Source organism: Cebus imitator, unplaced genomic scaffold, assembly GCF_001604975.1.
Source record: "Cebus imitator isolate Cc_AM_T3 unplaced genomic scaffold, Cebus_imitator-1.0 Scaffold69, whole genome shotgun sequence".
In the NCBI taxonomy this organism is placed as follows: Eukaryota; Metazoa; Chordata; class Mammalia; order Primates; family Cebidae; genus Cebus; species Cebus imitator.
The window spans coordinates 2911978-2929786 of record NW_016107384.1 but is presented as its reverse complement, the minus strand read 5'-3'; the positions used below and the strand labels follow the sequence as shown (position 1 = coordinate 2929786).

Below are 17809 nucleotides of genomic sequence, written 5' to 3'. Positions count from 1 at the left end.
AAAAAAAAAAAAAAAAAAAAAAGATGACAACAATAGATACTGGAAACTACTGGGTGGGGAAGAAGGAAAGAGGACAAGTGTTGACAAACTATTGGGCAGTGTGCTCACTATCTGAGTGACAGGATCAACTGTACCCCACACCTCAGCATAATGCAATATACCCAGATAACAAACCTGCACGTGTATCCCCTGAATCTAAAATAAAGATTAAATTTTTTTGGAAGGAAAGAAATTTATAGAAGAGACTATTACGATGCAATTAAACTATGATGCAATTATGAAGCGGGAGGAAGAGAGCTTGTCTGCCAGTATTGGAGCTTCTCCATGTGCTCCTTCCCAATTTTAGTCCTCTCCCAGAACCTGACTGTTGAATGCTGTCAGAATTGTCCCATATTGTGCCAAAAGGGCCAGGAGTTTATACCTCATCTCATTCTGTCATTGCATGTGGGCTGCCCTGGGTTGGTATGATCCCAGGTAAGGCAGCTCTCTGCAGCTGAGACAGCTCTGGAAGTAGCTAACAGCTACTTGCAGCTACGCAGCAAGTCTTCCTTGTGTGGCACATCTCCATCCCTAGCACACCATGCCACCTAGTTTTGTTATAAATACAGTCTACTGCAACTTTATTTGAAATCACACTGAATCTACATAGATAAATTTAGAAGAATTTATATCTTTACAATATTTAGTTTTCCAGGTTGGGCGCATTGGCTCATGCCTGTCATCCTAGCACTTTGGGAGGCCAAGGTGGGTGGATCACTTGAGATCTGGAGTTTGAGACCAGCCTGACTAACATGGTGAAACCCCATCTCTACCAAAAATACAAAAATTCGATGGCTGTGACGGCGGATGCCTGTAATCCTAGCTTCTTGGGAAGCTGAGGTTTAAGAATCACTTGAACCTGGGAGGCAGAAGTTGCAGTGACCCAAAATCGAGCCACTGCACTCCAGCCTAGGTGATAGAGCAAGAGTCTCTGACTCATCAAAAAAAAAAAAGTTTTCCAATACATAAAAATGACATGTCTCTTTACTTATTTAGTTTTATAGTTTTTATAATGTTTTACAGAGAAGTCTTACACATCTTTTGCTAGATTTTTCTCCTAGTTATTTAATGTTTTTGGTGATATTTTTAAAATTTTGTTTTCCAATTGCTTACTGTTATTTTTTCATGTTGACATCATATATAAGGTCCTTTCTAGGTTCACTTATTAATTCTAACAGTTTTTCTGCAGATTTGTTTGGATTGTCTACACACATAATCATGCTACTTGCAAATAATGAAAGATTATTGTTTATTATTTCCAATTTTTATAACTTTTATTTCTTTTATTTGCCTTTTTATCTGTCTAGGATTCCCAGAAAGTGTTGAATAGTAGTGATGAAACTAGGCTCTGTCTCCTTCCTGATATCAAAGAGAAAACCTTCAATACTTCACCAATATGTATGAAGTTGCTATACGTTTATTTGTTTTTGCTGCTGTTGTTTTGAGATGGAGTCTTGCTCTGTTGCCCAGGCTGGAGTGTAGTGGCGTCATCTCAGTTCACTGCAACTTCTGCCTTCTTAGTTCAAGTGATTCTCCTGCCTCAGCCTCCCAAGTTCAAGTGATTCTCCTGCCTCAGCCTCCCAAGTAGCTGGGACCACAGGCATGTGCGGCCACACTCAGCTAATTTTTTGTTTTTTAAAGACATATATTTTCAAATTAAAGAAGTTACTGCTATTCCTAAGCTTTCTTAATAAAATAAGCATTGAATTTTGTCAAATGTTTGTTCTGTATCTTCTGAGTTTTTTTTATTCTTTCATGTTGTAAGTTACCTTAATATTTTTAATATTTAAGCAACTTGAGATATATGTTGTTTTATAAATCAATAGATTTAATTTGCAAATGTTTTATTTAGAATTTTTGCATCATAGTTCACAGAAAGATTGGTTGTATTTTCTTACAGTGTCTTTATTACATTTGAGTATGAAGGTTATGTTGGCCTTATAAAACATGTTAAGTATTACTGCTCACTGGGAGAATTTAAGAATGATGCTTTGTAAATGAAGGTTAGAAGTTGAGCATCTAGGCTTATAGGTTTCCATTTGGAAAGATATTCAACTTGTTTTAATGGCTATAAGACTACTTGGATTTTCCATATCTAGCTGTATTATTTTTGCTAAGCTGCTATTTTCTAGCCCTTTGTCCATTTTATCTACATCTTCAAAATTATTCACATAAAGTTCTTTGAAATAACCTATTTTCTTATTAATTTTATAGAATCTGCAGTGATCTCCTCTTTTTCATTTCTGATATCAGTAATTTTGTGTCTTCACTCTTATCCTTTCCCCAATCAATCTTGCTAGAAGTTTATCAATTTGTTAATCTTTTCAAATAACCAAATTTGGCATTTTTATTCTATTGTGTCTTTTACGGTCTCAATTTTCTGTAGCATTTCTAATTTCTTTAAAATAGATACTTTGATCATGACTTTTTCAGTGAAAAAATATAAGCATTTTAAAGCTAAAAATTTTCCCTTCTACATGGTTTTATATTCTACAGTACATTTTGCTACATCATATTTTCATTATCATTCAGTTCAAAATATTTTCCAGTTTTCATTGTACAGTCTTCTTTAACCCTTGTGTAATTAAGAAGTGTATTTCCAAACATTTGGGCATTTTATTGTTATCTCTCTGTTGTTATCTAGCTTAACTGCACTGAGGCCTAAGAACATATCTGTACAGTTTTTGTCTTTTAAAATGTGTTGAGAAATGCTATATGGCTCTGCATATGTGTGATATTGATGATGTTCCATGCTCTGCAGTTGTTGGTTACAGTATCCTATCTATGGATGACATTGATTTTGTTAGTTTCATTAATCATATTAATAAATCTTCTATATACTTAGAGTTTTGTGAGACTTTTTTATCTTTTAGTTCTGTCAATTACTGACAGACATGTTTTAGAGTTTCTCAGTATGATTGTGGATTTTTCCATTTCTCATTTTAGTTATAAAAAATTTGCTTTCTATATTTGGAACCTAGGTTATTAGATGCACACAAATTTATAATTGCTTTATTTTGGGGTTCTTTGACCATTTTATCATTTTAAAATATCTTTTTTTGATTATAGTAATGTTTGGTTTTGGTTGATATCAAAATAACTTCCTTTTATTTAGGTTTTCTATGGATTTCATTTAATTTTCAATCCTTCTTTGTACTTACATTCAAGATGTATCCCTTCTAAGTATAATATAATTGGGCAGAGTTCATTTTTAATATGGTTTGGTACTTTATTAATTGGAGAATTTAGTATATTAATATTAAATGTACTTACAGATAAATTTGGGTTCATATTTACTAACTTGTTTGTTTTCCTGTTTTACTTACCATTTCTTCAACTTGTTTTATGATACTTTTTCTCTTCTTCTTGTCTTTAACGAATTAATTAGGTATATTGTTGTTCCATTTTCCCCCATTAACTTGTTAATTATATATTATTTTACTATTCTTTTAGTTGTCACCCTCCTTGACAGCATGCATTCTTGATTTTAGAGTACAAACTAATTCTTTTATTACTCCTCAGACAATGTTAGATTCTTAGCATACTTTAACTCCATTTACCCCACTGCCACCTTTTTAATTATTATTTTCATTATATATACATTTTAAACCTCGTGAGCCATTTTTTGTTTATATAGCAAACATTCACTTATATTTGTTCCATTAGCCTCTTCAGTCACTCTTCATTTATTCCTATGCTTCTGTGTTTCTGTCTGGAATTTTTTTTTTTTTTTTTTTTTTTTAAAGACCTCCAATTGATACTTTATTTTTAGTGCAAGCCTGTTTGTGGAGAATTCCCTCAGGTTTTTGTCTGGAAATATCTTCATTCTACCTTCTCTTTGAAAGATATTTTTTGCTGAGTAAAAAGTTCTAGGTTGGCAGTTACTTTCTTCCAGTTCTCCTGGAGATTCTGAAGGCTACCTAATAACTTAGTTAATTTAGGCAGAAGCGAATTTACTAAAATATGTTTTGCTGTCTGCAACCAGGAACTTTGATGACTATAAGGTTGAAAATCACTAGTCAGGTGTCCCATTCAATAATAATGATGAGTTGTAATTACACTGTTATCACATGCAATTGTCTTATACATACTTAACTCTGCTTCTGGGTTTTGTATTACATATTAGGATTTTGATACAAAAGTAACATATTTATAAATTAATTTACACTCAATTTACAATATTGTCTTTACTCCAGGTACATGTTGGCTTCTCATTTATAGAAGTTGCATGTCTCTGAGAAGACATGTGTGTGTGTGTGTGTGTGTGTGTGTGTCCTATACATTGCATCTGACCTTTGTTCATAAGTATAGAAGCTTTTGTAGATATAAATGAAATGTTTTTCACAATGTTTGTTAACTGGTTGGTATACAGGAAAGTCACCATGCAGAACTCTCTAGTTATAATCATTTTTGCTTAATCCTTTTGGCTTTCCAAGGCACACAATTCTATAATTAGAAAATAAGGATAATATAATTTATCTTTAACTTCCCAAGATTTGGGCTTATTTTTAAACTAGTCACAACTTAAAGGAAAATGTTAAGTAAACCTTGTGAAATATGGTATAATCCTACAATGTACTATTATTCAGCCATAAAAAATAATAAAGTACTCATAAATACCACAATCATGGATGAACCTTGCAAACATTAAGTGAAGGAAGCCAGTCACAAAAGAACAAATATTGTATGATTACATTTATACTTAAGTCCAGAATAAAGAAATCTATGGAGACAGAAAATAGATTAATGGTTCCTTAAGGGTGTGGTAGAGTGAGGGATATGGGGGTAGGGGGAGGGATGCGGGATGAGGGGTACACAGCTTCTTTGTGAGGTGATGTAACTGTCTAAAATTGATTGTAGTTGCACATTATCCAAGAATGTATGGTATGTGAAGTACATATCAGTAACGCTGTTCAAAAAAATGAGTTGTCTACAGAATGAGAGAAAATTTTTGCAAACTATGCACCTGGCAAAAGCCTACTATCCAGCATCTATAAGGACTTTGAACAAATTTACAAGAAAAGAGCAAAACCCCATTAAAAAGTAGGCGAAGGACATGAGCAGACACTTTTTAAAAGAAGACATACATGCAGCCAAGAAGCATATGAAAAAAAGCTCAACATCACTGATCATTAGAAAAATGCAAATCAAAACCACAATGAGATACTATTTCACAATAGTCCAAGTGGCTATTAATCAAAAGTCAAAAAATAACAGGTCCTGGCGAGGTTGCAGAGAAAAGGGAATGCTTATACACTGTTGGTGAGAGTGTAAATTAGTTCAACCATTGTAGAGACAGTGTAGCCACTCCTCAAAGACCAAAAACAGAACTATCATTTGACCCAGCAATCCCATTACTGGGTATATACCTAAAGGAATATAAATCAATAGATCATAGACACACATGCACATGTACATTCACTGCAGTACTAGGCACAACATCAAATACATAGAATCAATCTAAATGCCCATCAGTGGTGGACTAGATAAAGAAAATGTGGTTCACATACTGGATAAAGAAAGTGTGGCTACCAGAATACAATGCAGCCATTAAAAAAAGAATGAGATCATGTGCTTTGCAGGAGCATGCTGGAGCTGGAGAGCATTATCCTTAGCAAATGAATGCAGGAACAGAAAACCAAATACTGAACGTTCTCACTTATAAGAGCTAAATAATGAGAACACATGGACATATAGAGGGAAACAAAACACACTAGAGCCTCTTGGAAAGTGGAGGGTGGGAGGAGAGAGAGGATCAGGAAAAGTAACTAATGGCTACTAGGCTTAATACCTGAGTGATGAAATAGTCTGTATAACAAACCCCTATGATACAAGTTTACCCATATAACAAACCTACACATGTACCCCTAAACTTAAAAAAAAAAAAAAGAGTTGTGATAACTTGAATCTTTGGCTTGTCCCTGACTCTTAAAAAGCTAGAATTTCAGTTATGGATGATTTTGATTACAGGTTTTATATAGCCAATCATTCTGCTCTAAGACCTCATTCACAACATTTTGTGCTTTGATACATATGATAAGAAGACAGGAACACCAAAAACTGCATCTTCCAGCTACTCTTGCCAGCTGGCTTCCAGTATGTTCTGCCAATGGAAGGCATTGGTAGAAGACTGGAAGACTGGAGGAGGATGGAAGAAGCAATCCTCTTCCTATTTCCAGTTTCTGATGGTATCTCTGATAGCAGCAGAGCAGCAAGGACAGTCTAAACTTGACAGTGGCAACAGTAATACCAAAAGTGGCAGTAGCCAACAGCAGCAGCAACAGTGGGATGGCAGCTGAGGTTCCTGGATCCTGCCCAGCAGCTGACTCAAAGCAGAAGCCTCTGCGGCATGGTGCCCCTGACTGCTGGAAACCTGTCCCATGAATACTAGTTGTTTACAGCAGTTACTTTTCTCAGTAAACTTATTTTCCTCCACTCCTTGGTTTAGGATCCTCCCCAAAGCAGAGCCTTATATAGAGACATTAGTACAGTAATCTACTTCAGAGGTGATCCAGGAAACTGAGGTGAGGGAGTGGGGAGACAAGACAGAGACAGAGGAAAAGACAAGACAGGTGCATTGATGAACTGATCACTACTGAGGGCAGCTGGGGCTCAATTCCCCTTGGAGGCCCTCAGAGGAACTGTGTACCATGTACACTGGAATGCCTCCTTACTGAGTTTCAACCCCAATGGCAGATAGTTCTCTTTGGGGACATTAACTCCCCTGCGCCTCCTGGGTTGCTCCTGCATGCAGGCTGAGCAAGTTCCCAGGGCTCGGGGAAGCCCGAGGCAGAAGAAATGACAGACTGGGTATAGCAAAGTCAGAACACACCCTTGCGCCATGGGATGTGGGCAGGCACCAAGGTATCTTTGTATTGAAGTTTCATATGTTGTTTTCTTTGGCCATCAGAGTGATTTCAAAATGCATTGTGAAACTTTGAAATATTTAAAATAGTATCTCCTTCATTGAAGTTTTAAGGAATTGGCTTGTAAAACTATAAATCCAGTGCTTTTCTGAAAGCAGATCTTTGGTGACTTTTTACATTTCAAGATGTGCCTTCTTTTACTGCATTTAAATGAACTATGGAAACAAGATGTGATTAGTTGGAACCAGAATAATTGACCAAATAACCAGAGGCTGCAAAAATTGCAATTACTTTTGCACCAACCTAATAAAAAGAAATCACAGAGCAAAATTTTCAACTGGAGTTAGCTGCAGGAAAAAATGGATCATAGACATGGATTTGGATTTTAAAAGTGCTCATCTTCATCAAGCAAAAGAATACTGAAAATGTACCCAGAAATCCTGCCCACTAAAAAGGCCAGAAAGAGTGCCAAATTTCTCAGTTTATAATATTCACTAAAGATAACTGAATTAGTCACACTTGGTATTTCTGTTATAGCATATCAGGGCATATAGAATATTCTCTATATGAATAAATAGAGAAACATACCTGAGGAAAGAGACAGCAAAGGCAGAGGGATCCCTAGGGTACAAATAAAAGATACTTATAGTCAGGAATACAACTAACAAAGGATGTAAAGGACCTCTTCAAGGAGAACTACAAACCACTGATCAAGGAAATAAGAGAGGACACAAACAGATGGAAAAACATTCCATGCTCATAGTTAGGAAGAATCAATATTGTGAAAATGGCCATACTGCCCAAAGTAATTTATAGATTCAATGTTATCCCCATCAAGCTACCTATGACCCTCTTCACAGAACTGGAAAAAAATACCTTAAACTTCATATGGAACCAAAAGAGAGCCCGCATAGCCAAGTCAATTCTAAGCAAAAAGAACAAAGCTGGAGGCATCACGCTACCTGACTTCAAATTATACTACAAGGCTACAGTAATCAAAACTGCATGGTACTGGTACCAAAACAGAGATAAAGATCAATGGAACAGAACAGAGGCCTCAGAGGCAATGCCACACATCTACAACTATCTGATCTTTGACAAACCTGACAAAAACAAGCAATGGGGAAAGGATTCCCTGTTTAATAAATGGTGTTGGGAAAACTGGCTAGCCATGTGCGGAAAGCAGAAACTGGACCCGTTCCTGACACCTTACACTAAAATTAACTCCAGATGGATTAAAGACTTAAACATAAGACCTAACACCATAAAAACCCAAGAAGAAAACCTAGGCAAAACCATTTAGGACATAGGCATAGGCAAGGAATTCATGACTAAAACACCAAAAGCATTGACAACAAAAGCCAAAATAGACAAATGGGATCTAATTAAGCTCCAGAGCTTCTGCACAGCAAAAGAAACAGTCATTAGAGTGAACCGGCAGAATGGAAAAAATGTTTGCAACCTACGCATCTGACAAAGGGCTAATATCCAGAATCTACAAGGGACTAAAACAGATTTACAAGAAAAAAACAAGCCCTTTCAAAAGTGGGCAAAGGATATGAACAAATACTTTTCAAAAGAAGACATATATGAGGCCAAAAAACATATGAAAAATGCTCACAGCCGGGCACGGTGGCTCAAGCCTGTAATCCCAGCACTGTGGGAGACCGAGGCGGGTGGATCACGAGGTCAAGAGATCGAGACCATCCCGGTCAACATGGTGAAACCCCGTCTCTACTAAAACTACAAAAAAAATTAGCCGGGCATGGTGGCGTGTGCATGTAATCCCAGCGACTCAGGAGGCTGGGGCAGGAGAATTGCCTGAACCCGGGAGGCGGAGGTTGCGGTGAGCCGAGGTTGCACCATTGCACTCCAGCCTGGGTAACATGAGTGAAACTCCGTCTCAAAAAAAAAAGAAAGAAAAATGCTCATCATCACTGGTCATTAGAGAAATGCAAATCAAAACTACATTGACATACCATCTCACGCCAGTCAGAATAGCGATCATTAAAAAATCTGGAGACAACAGATGCTGGAGAGGATGTGAAGAAACAGGAACACTTTTACACTGTTGGTGGGAGTGTAAAATAGTTCAACCATTGTGGAAGACAGTGTGGCGATTCCTCAAGGACCTAGATATAGAAATTCCATTTGACCCAGCAATCCCATTACTGGATATATATCCAAAGGATTATAAATCATTCTATTATAAGGACACATGCACATGTATGTTCATTGCAGCACTGTTTACAATAGCAAAGACCTGGAACCAACCCAAATGTCCAACGATGATAGACTGGATAGGGAAAATGTGGCACATATACACCATGGAATACTATGTAGCCATAAAAAACGATGAGTTTGTGTCCTTTGTAGGAAGATGGATGAACCTGGAAACCATCATTCTCAGCAAACTGACATGAGAACAGAAAATCAAACACTGCATGTTCTCACTCATAGGTGGGTGTTGAACAATGAGAACACATGGACACAAGGAGGGGAGCATCACACACTGGGGTCTGCTTGGGGGAAATAGAGGAGGGACAGTGGGGGGTTGGGGAGGGATAACATGGGGAGAAATGCCAGATATAGGTGATGGGGATGGAGGCAGCAAACCACATTGCCATGTATCTACCTATGCAACAATCCTGCATGTTCTTCACATGTACCCCAGAACGTAAAGTGCCATAAAATATATATACGTATATTTTTTAAAAAGATACTTATATTTAGAGAAAGTCCATTTTTTTCTTATTTTAAAAAACAAATTATTTAAGATTTTCCACGAGATGTTCTGACCTTCCCTTCAGCACAAAACCATTTTTCCCTCAAATGATTTACCTAATAGACATGAAGAACTGCTTTCAAGACTTTGCTCATGTAGTTATAATGGCGAGAAAATTATTTTACATCAGCTGCTGACAACTAGTCCCCCTGTCAGGGGCACATAATGAGAGAACTGTCAGGCAGATGAGTGTCCAGCACAGAAATATTTAATTAATGAGCTCTTGTCTTGCCTCTAGGTAATTCTTCGCAGTCCTAAGGATGGAGAGAGAGCACCCTCTGATCAATCCAGGGAATTAAAAGAACACGCACACACACACATACACATTCACCACTGAAAGAATTTCAGCTTTCACTTTTTAAAAAAATCCAAATTACCTATAAAGTTTCACAGACTTATTTTTTTTACATGCTCTAACTTTTAAAGGAGGAGACTGCCGTATGATCTAGAGTTAGCATTTTATATTTTAGAGTTTAGGTCTTTAGATTAAGAAAAAATACAAGAAAAAGCTATTATGAATTCATTCCCTCTTTTAACAATTGCAATTTGGTCATTAAAACAGCACTTCCATAGATTAGAAAACAGTAGCACAATACGTGCGAGGTATTTATTCAGTACATTCACAGGGTCTGATGTATGTTCTAGATCCACAGATCCCTTGTAATATATTTCCACAGTCCCCAATTTTGGAGCCACCCCATACTTCAGACTGGAACGATGCCAGGCTGCTCTGAATCCTGCTTTCTTGTATCAAGGCCTCTAGACTCTTTCTTGGAGAATCTTAGCCTCTGCTCAGAAGCTCGCCTGTTCCCTTTCAGAATAATGTATAGCATCTTATGCCTAGAAAGAGCTTCTTCCCTCTGATAGACTCTACTAATGCTGTTCTACAACAAAAGCTGGGGCTTGAGGGTGGGTGGGGGAAGGGGGAACTAAGAAGGTGAGGTGGGGGTGCAGGGTGGAATTCAGGGAGGTGTCAGACTAAAAGCCAGGTCTCTGGGCTTCTAATACAATGCTCCCGCCTCTAAACTAAGTAAGCAAAGAAAGCATTAAAAGAGCCACTGGGCCTAAGCGTCTCCAGGATTTTTCCATCACCATTATTCCCCTTATCCACTAATCCACAACCCACAGAAATGTATTCTACTCCTGGTGAGATTAATAGAATATTTCTAATGTAAATTTGTGAGGTACATCAGATATTTTGTTACACACAATGGGTAGTGAATGAGTCAGGGTATTTAGGGTGTCTGTCACCTGAGTATAATATATGTTTAAGTATAATCATCCTACTCTGCTGTCAAACATTGAATTTATTCCTTCTATCTTACTGTATTTTCTCTGTATGTTTGTACTTTTTAACACACTTTTCTTCATAACAGCATTTTTTTTTTTTTTTTGAGACAAAGTCTCACACTGTCCACAGGGGTTGGTATGCAGTGGCGCAGTCTTGCTGCAACTTCTGCCTCCCAGGATCATGTGATTCTCCTGCCTCAGCCTCCCAAGTAGCTGGGATTACATGCACCTGCCACCATGCCCGGCTATTTTTTTTTTTTTTTTCTTTTTGGTAAAGACGGAGTTTCACTATCTTGGCCAGGCTGGTCTCAAACTCCTTACCTCGTGATCTGCCCGCCTTGGCCTCCCAAAGTGCTGGGATTACAGGCATGAGCCACCCTGCCCGGCCCATAACAGCATATTTTAAACGTAGAATCCACCATAATTGTAACTCCAGGAAACTGACTCTGGCTTCTTTTGGTATATTTTTACCATGTTTAAATAAAACCAAACTGTAATATCACTCTTGACTTCATCTAACATTCTAGAATTCCTAAAGATTAAAGGCATCCATTTTGTAATATTAATCAATTATCAACTTAACACATTTAGAATAATATAAGATAGTTCTGTTTAAATAAAGGCTAGATATATTAATTTTATAGAAGAACGTTCAGAAGATTATTCTAAAAAACACAAAAATGATCACTTGACATCACAATGAATGCACCCTGTATAAAAATATTGGGGGAAAATGGAAGTTTATAGTTTATAAAAAAGAAGACATCGTAGGCCAGGCGCGGTGGCTCACGCCTGTAATCCCAGCACTTTGGGAGGCCGAGGCAGGTGGATCACGAGGTCAAGAGATCGAGACCATCCTGGTCAACATGGTGAAACCCCGTCTCTACTAAAAATACAAAACATTAGCTGGGCATGGTGGCGCGTGCCTGTAATCCCAGCTACTCAGGAGGCTGAGGCAGGAGAATTGCCTGAACCCAGGAGGCTGAGGTTGCGGTGAGCCGAGATCGCGCCATTGTACTCCAGCCTGGGTAACAAGAGCGAAACTCTGTCAAAAAAAAAAAAAAAAAAAAAAAAAAAAAAAAAAAAAAAAAAAAAAAAAAAAAAAAAAAAAAAAGAGGACATCGTATCTTTTAAAGCATTAACAAAAGCCTCTGTGGCAAAATTATATGCCTAAAGAATTCGGGCATATCATTCACAACACAAAAATACTGCAGACCCTATACCTACTGCAAATGGCATCCAGGTAACCAAGGCGGGCATTCCCAGAATGTCATTGTGGCTGGTGTCTGTTTTGACTGGTCAGCATCCATGCTATGCTAATTATTAAATATTTTAATATTATTCTTGCAAGTCTCCCCAAAATAACCTCAGTATCTGTTCTGTTCCTAATGGTCTTTAGCAAGAGTTGCAAGCATCTCCTGCTAGAGTAAAGATTCTCCTTTATATCAAATCTAAATCACTTCTGTATTAAGCAGAACCCTTTACATTGCAAGTAACAGAAACTGTACTATATTAGCTTAAACTATATTATATTAAACGATATTATATTAAACTATACTATATTAGCTAAACTGTATTAGCTTAAGCATAAAGGGACTTTAGTGGCTTGTGTTCCTGGATAGAGTGGGGCTCCAGAACTCAAAGTACGTCATCTGGTCATCCCTGTTCTCTCTCCCCCTCCTCCTTTTCTCTTTTTGTGGCTCTAAGTGAATTGGTTTCCTTGCCTCCTCCTGAAGCCAGGGTTCTCCTAGGTATATGAGTTGGGAGCAGGGAGCCAAATTCCAGATACGAATCCTATCTACTCAAATCTGGATCACATGACAAACACTCCTATGCAGAAGGTAGAAGGAATGTGATGTGGAAGGCACCGTCGTTGGCAACCCCAGACCCAGACAGGAGGAGGAAGGGAAGGAGTCCTGCCACTCTCAGCAGGCCGCACACCAGCTGGATTAGTAGCTGGTTAGAAATGCAGATTCTGGAGCTGCATCCCAGACCCACCAAATCAGAATCTAGAGTTCAACAAGATCCACAGCTGATTCCCATGCACCTTATAATTGGAGAAGGTTTTTCTCCTAGGAAATGTGCCATGAAGGATGGTGTCCTTACAGAAAAGGGAAGGAGAAAGACAACAGATACTCACTCACACACAACTGTGATATAACGCAACTTCCTTTTGCTTAGTCTTCAGTAAAAATGATTAACTAATTATTGTTCTAAGTATCACAAACTTCAATACTCATTAAAAAAAAAAAAAGAAAGAAAAAAAAAGCCAGGTGTGGTGGGTCACCCCTGTAATCCCAGCACTTTGGGAGTCTAAGGCAAGAAGATCACTTGAGGCCAGGAGTTTGAGACCAGCCTGGCCAACATGGTGAAAATGCATTTCTACTAAAAACACAAACATTAGCCAGTCATGGTGGTGCAAGCCTATAGACCCTGCTACTCAGGAGGCTGAGGCATGAGAATCACTTGAACCCAGGAGGCAAAGGTTGCAGTGAGCCAAGATCACACCATTGCATTCCCAGCCTGAAGGACAGAGTGAGACTGTCTCAAAAACAAACGAAACATCTGTGGGTCTCCCTACAGTTTCTTGTTCTTTATAATTCCTATTCTCTGTTATCAAGGCTAGCAGATAACTTAGCTATTTTTAGTCTCACTTTTTATTTTAGAAATTATTTGCTATATAATGGCCGGGCATGGTGGCTCATGTCTGTAATCCCAGCACTTTGGGAGACGAAGGCAGGTGGATCACTTGAGGCCAGGAGTTCGAGACCAGCCTGGCTAACATAGTGAAGCCCATCTCTACTAAAAATACAAAAATTAGCCAGGCTTGGTGGCGTGTGCCCATAGTCCCAGCTACTCAGGAGGCTGAGGCAGGAGAATCGCTTGAACTCAGGAGGCAGAGGCTGCTGTGAGCCGAGATGGTGCCACTGCACTCCAGCCTGGGCAACAGAGCGAGACTCTGTCAAAAGAAAGAAAAGAAAGGAAAGGAAAGGGAGGGAGGGAGGGATTATTTGCTATATAAGGATTTCTGTTAGGAGGAAATCACTGTAAGTGTTTGTTTCTATCTTTGGTTAAATTACTCTATATCCTTCCAGCATACCTGCTTCCTACTGAAAGGGGTAGCACAGCCTAGTGGTTGTGAGCATCGATCAGAAGCCAGGGGCTGGTTTACATCTTGATCTACCACTTACTAGCTATGTTTCTTACCTCTGAATCTTGGTTCCCTCATCTGTAAAAGGGGCGCGTCATAGTTGTGAGGAGAATTAGGTGAACTCATATTTGTGCCTGGTATGCAGTAACCACTATGTATGTTTTTGATACAAACAAATGTTGTTGGAATGAAACCCACCAACACACCTCTAATGCTGCTTTGTGACTAAGGGATTCAGTGAACACTTGCAAAATACGTATTACTTGAGGATTAAATTGCCAACCTTCCCCATTTCATTTACATTTTCTTTCCATTTCTGGTGAACCATTCCTTCTAAGCACAAGGTTGTGGGAGGAAATCTTCTACACTGATAATAACATTACAAGCTACTATAACCAAGACTTACTTACACGATATCACCAAAGTGCCAATAAATTTCTCATAATTTAAAAATTAAGGTAAAAATCAGTCAATGATCTGTTAGCTGGAAAGTATCTGGGGTGAAAGAGTGATTACCACCAAAAGATAGTTTGAAGTAATTGTTGCTTTTAGAACCTAGAAAAATACAAAGATCTGTTATTCTAGATAAGTTACTTACTCTCTCTGCCTCCTTTATGGGCTGCTGGAAGGATTAAATGATTGATGTGTGAGAAATGCCTAGAACAACGCCTGGCTCAAAGGAAGTAATCAATAAATGCCAGTTCTTGTTATCACAGGTATTCCTAATACAGGTTGTGTGATCCGGAGTTATGATGACTGTGGTAGGTGGCAATGCCCCAAGGTGCAGAAGATGTCAATTCCTCTTCCATATCCCTGGCCAACCCACACGTTCCCCTCCACAGCCAAGAGAAGTGGGCATTAAAGAAAGGAAAGACAAGAGGAACAACAAATTCTGAAAGATCACCAAGGTGTGTGGTCTGGATATTTGGGCTAGTTCTGCTGTGATCTTAGTTAATTGACTCTCTGCCCTAATTTCCCCACGTAAAAAAAATACGCCAATTTATTAAGGGCTTTTTGATGCGTAGGTTTTAAGAGGCTGTTAACACTCAAAAGTATTATAGATTAACAATCTTTCTAACCATTTTAAATATTAGCAAATGTTCCAGCTCACGAAGTGCCGTGGTTTTAGTGGCCTGGAAAATGCTGCAATTTGTGCAAACATCAGTGGGTGTTATTTCAGGATGTTAATGAGTACCATTTACCTTGGGAACCTGGAAAATGTGTGGACTGTGCAAGTGCGCCATCTGCTGGCCTTAGCGACTCTGCGCCGCTGGGCAAGGATGCTTGTCCAATGTGGCAGGCACAGGAGCTCCCTGGAGAGCAGCAAGCCAACCCAAGCAATTCCCACCACCTCAGGCCCGGGTGCTGAATTACCTCAGTGAGCACGTTGCTTTTCCAAAGGCAGGTGATTTGTTTGAGAAAGTATGTGTGTGGTCTTTAAATAGTTTTGTTCTTTGTGCTTACATTATCGTCTAGGAAGAAAAGATAATTTATTGCACCTCGGAAATGAAATTACCCTGAGATAGCATCTATTTCAAATGCCTCCTTTTACACATGAGAAAAAATGTGTAAAATGAGGCACTTTTGGTCGGACAGCTTTCCCAAGTTACTCAGCCAATGTGGCAGGACATGACCCCCAAGGCTCCTGCCTGGACACACTCTCGCTACCCTGGAGAAGGTGAAGGAGGGCAGAGGAATCTGCAAAAACGAAGCAGACTTCCCAGCCAGTGTCCTGAGTCACTGTATACATCTTACTGACATGGGCACTTTAGCCATAGTTTGCAAAGAATTTTAGCTGTTCTTCTTATACCCATATAAAAACTTTCACCTCTGGGTGTAGTGGAAAGCCAAAGCCCTTTTATGCCCTATTTCACTTATGAAAGGGGAAAAATGCAAGTAAGGATACTTTATCTTGTGATTATTTTCACTTACTGAAAAGCCAAAGATCTAGCAGTTTAATCACAAAGTCTGTCCTGTCATTCAGCAGCAGATGCCAGCCCCTTACCTGGCAGCCACCAGAATTGAAGCAAGGACCCTACAGGTCAGAAACTCTACACTCTTATTTCTCTGCCCAGAGAGAGGTCTCCCTTAGCTTATAAAGGCCAACTATTTTTTATTTTAAATTGATCTTAGTCCAATACTGATATATTTGCCTGGGTCACCTGCCCCCCAACCAGGAGCGCTCATTCAGCTGGGGCGTGGGTACAGAGAAACTCTAGTGCCATCCAACAGAGGGCAGTAGTGCACAGACACATAACCACCCTGCTTGGCTCTCTCCTATCAGAAAAAAGGGTGGGGGGACGCCACAGGTGCATTTACTGCTCTAACTCTGTCCTGAGAGTGAAGCCAAACATTTTTCAGATGCCAAAATCAATCTTAAAAGTCCATGATCTGACAAGGACAAATATTGATCACTAATTCCTGTTTCCCTCACTTCATGACTCTCAGCTTCATACTCTGCTCCAGCCTCCCAAACCAAAGTTCTTTTACCACGTGACAGAGACACAAGCCTTGAATCCATCTGAAAACAAGGCTGACAAGTTTCTCACCACCTAGCAACACAAAAAAACTCTAAACACAATCCAAAGAATCCCTAAGGGAAACAGCTTCAAGAATCTTGAAAATCATACCTATTTTTGTTTGTAATGTGTGAAATTATTACAAGTATGTTCACCAAGAGGACTATTGATGGATGACTCACAATTTAGCTAAATTCAATGAACCACACACTGTGCCTATCCCAGTAGGTGACTCATGCATTTTTTATTTCAAGTATCAAGTGTTTGCCAAAAACAGTATTTAAAAAAAGTAATGAAAATTGTTCTGAAAGAGCTCATGAATAGGGTAGGACTACCCACCGGCAGCCTCATTTGTGCTCTGACCACTTACATGGGATTTGGTGGGTCTGCTAGAGCAGCGCTCGACAGAGAGTGCCTCCCCACAGCAATGCTGGCAGGTGAGGGCAGGCTCTACCATTCCCCATGCGTGCTATCTCCCTCAAACCCACGTCTCAGCAAGGACCCTCAAGCCCAAAGATGTGTATGTGTCGGGGGGCGGGTACATATAGGTTCTGCTAAAACATATTAAAAAATAAATGCACACATTCAATTCCTGTTTGTCTTCTATTGAGTTTACCATTTCTCCCCCTACCTTTTTTAATTTAAGAAACCTAATTATCAGAGAAAAACTGAGAAAATGAAAGGTCACTGAGAGGAAATAATGAAAATGATTACCAGTGAGGAACAGTTAAGGGGCGAACATTTTATTCTGACCATTAATGTTTTCACGTGCACCTGCTACTAGGCTACTCACAAAGCCCTCAGTAAGATTCCCCCTTTCTCAGCCTGCTTCTCTGACCAGCCAAAGGAAACGTTTATAGGTCCCACTGACTTACAGAAAAAACCCTCAAACTCACTGACCACATAATATCCTTGTGAAGCTCAGAAATTCATTACTGCCTACTAATTTTGATGTTTTAGTAAATATTCACTGCTTTGAGGTATTTCAAGAGGAAAGGATTTTAATACTTAGAAATGCCTTTCGAAAGATGTGAGGATGAGACAGAGTTCCCAGTGCTGTTAGTATCTATTCCTAAAAATTACTCTTCTTTTAAATCACAAACAATGACCATTTATCAGGTTATGTGTTAACTTTTTAGTTTGCTGATCATTGCAGGCA

General features: G+C 38.9%; 1 pseudogene; it reads left to right on the top strand.

The window, feature by feature from the left end:
- LOC108306025 overlaps positions 1–17809 on the top strand; it is a 62455-nt pseudogene that overhangs the window by 29323 nt on the left and 15323 nt on the right.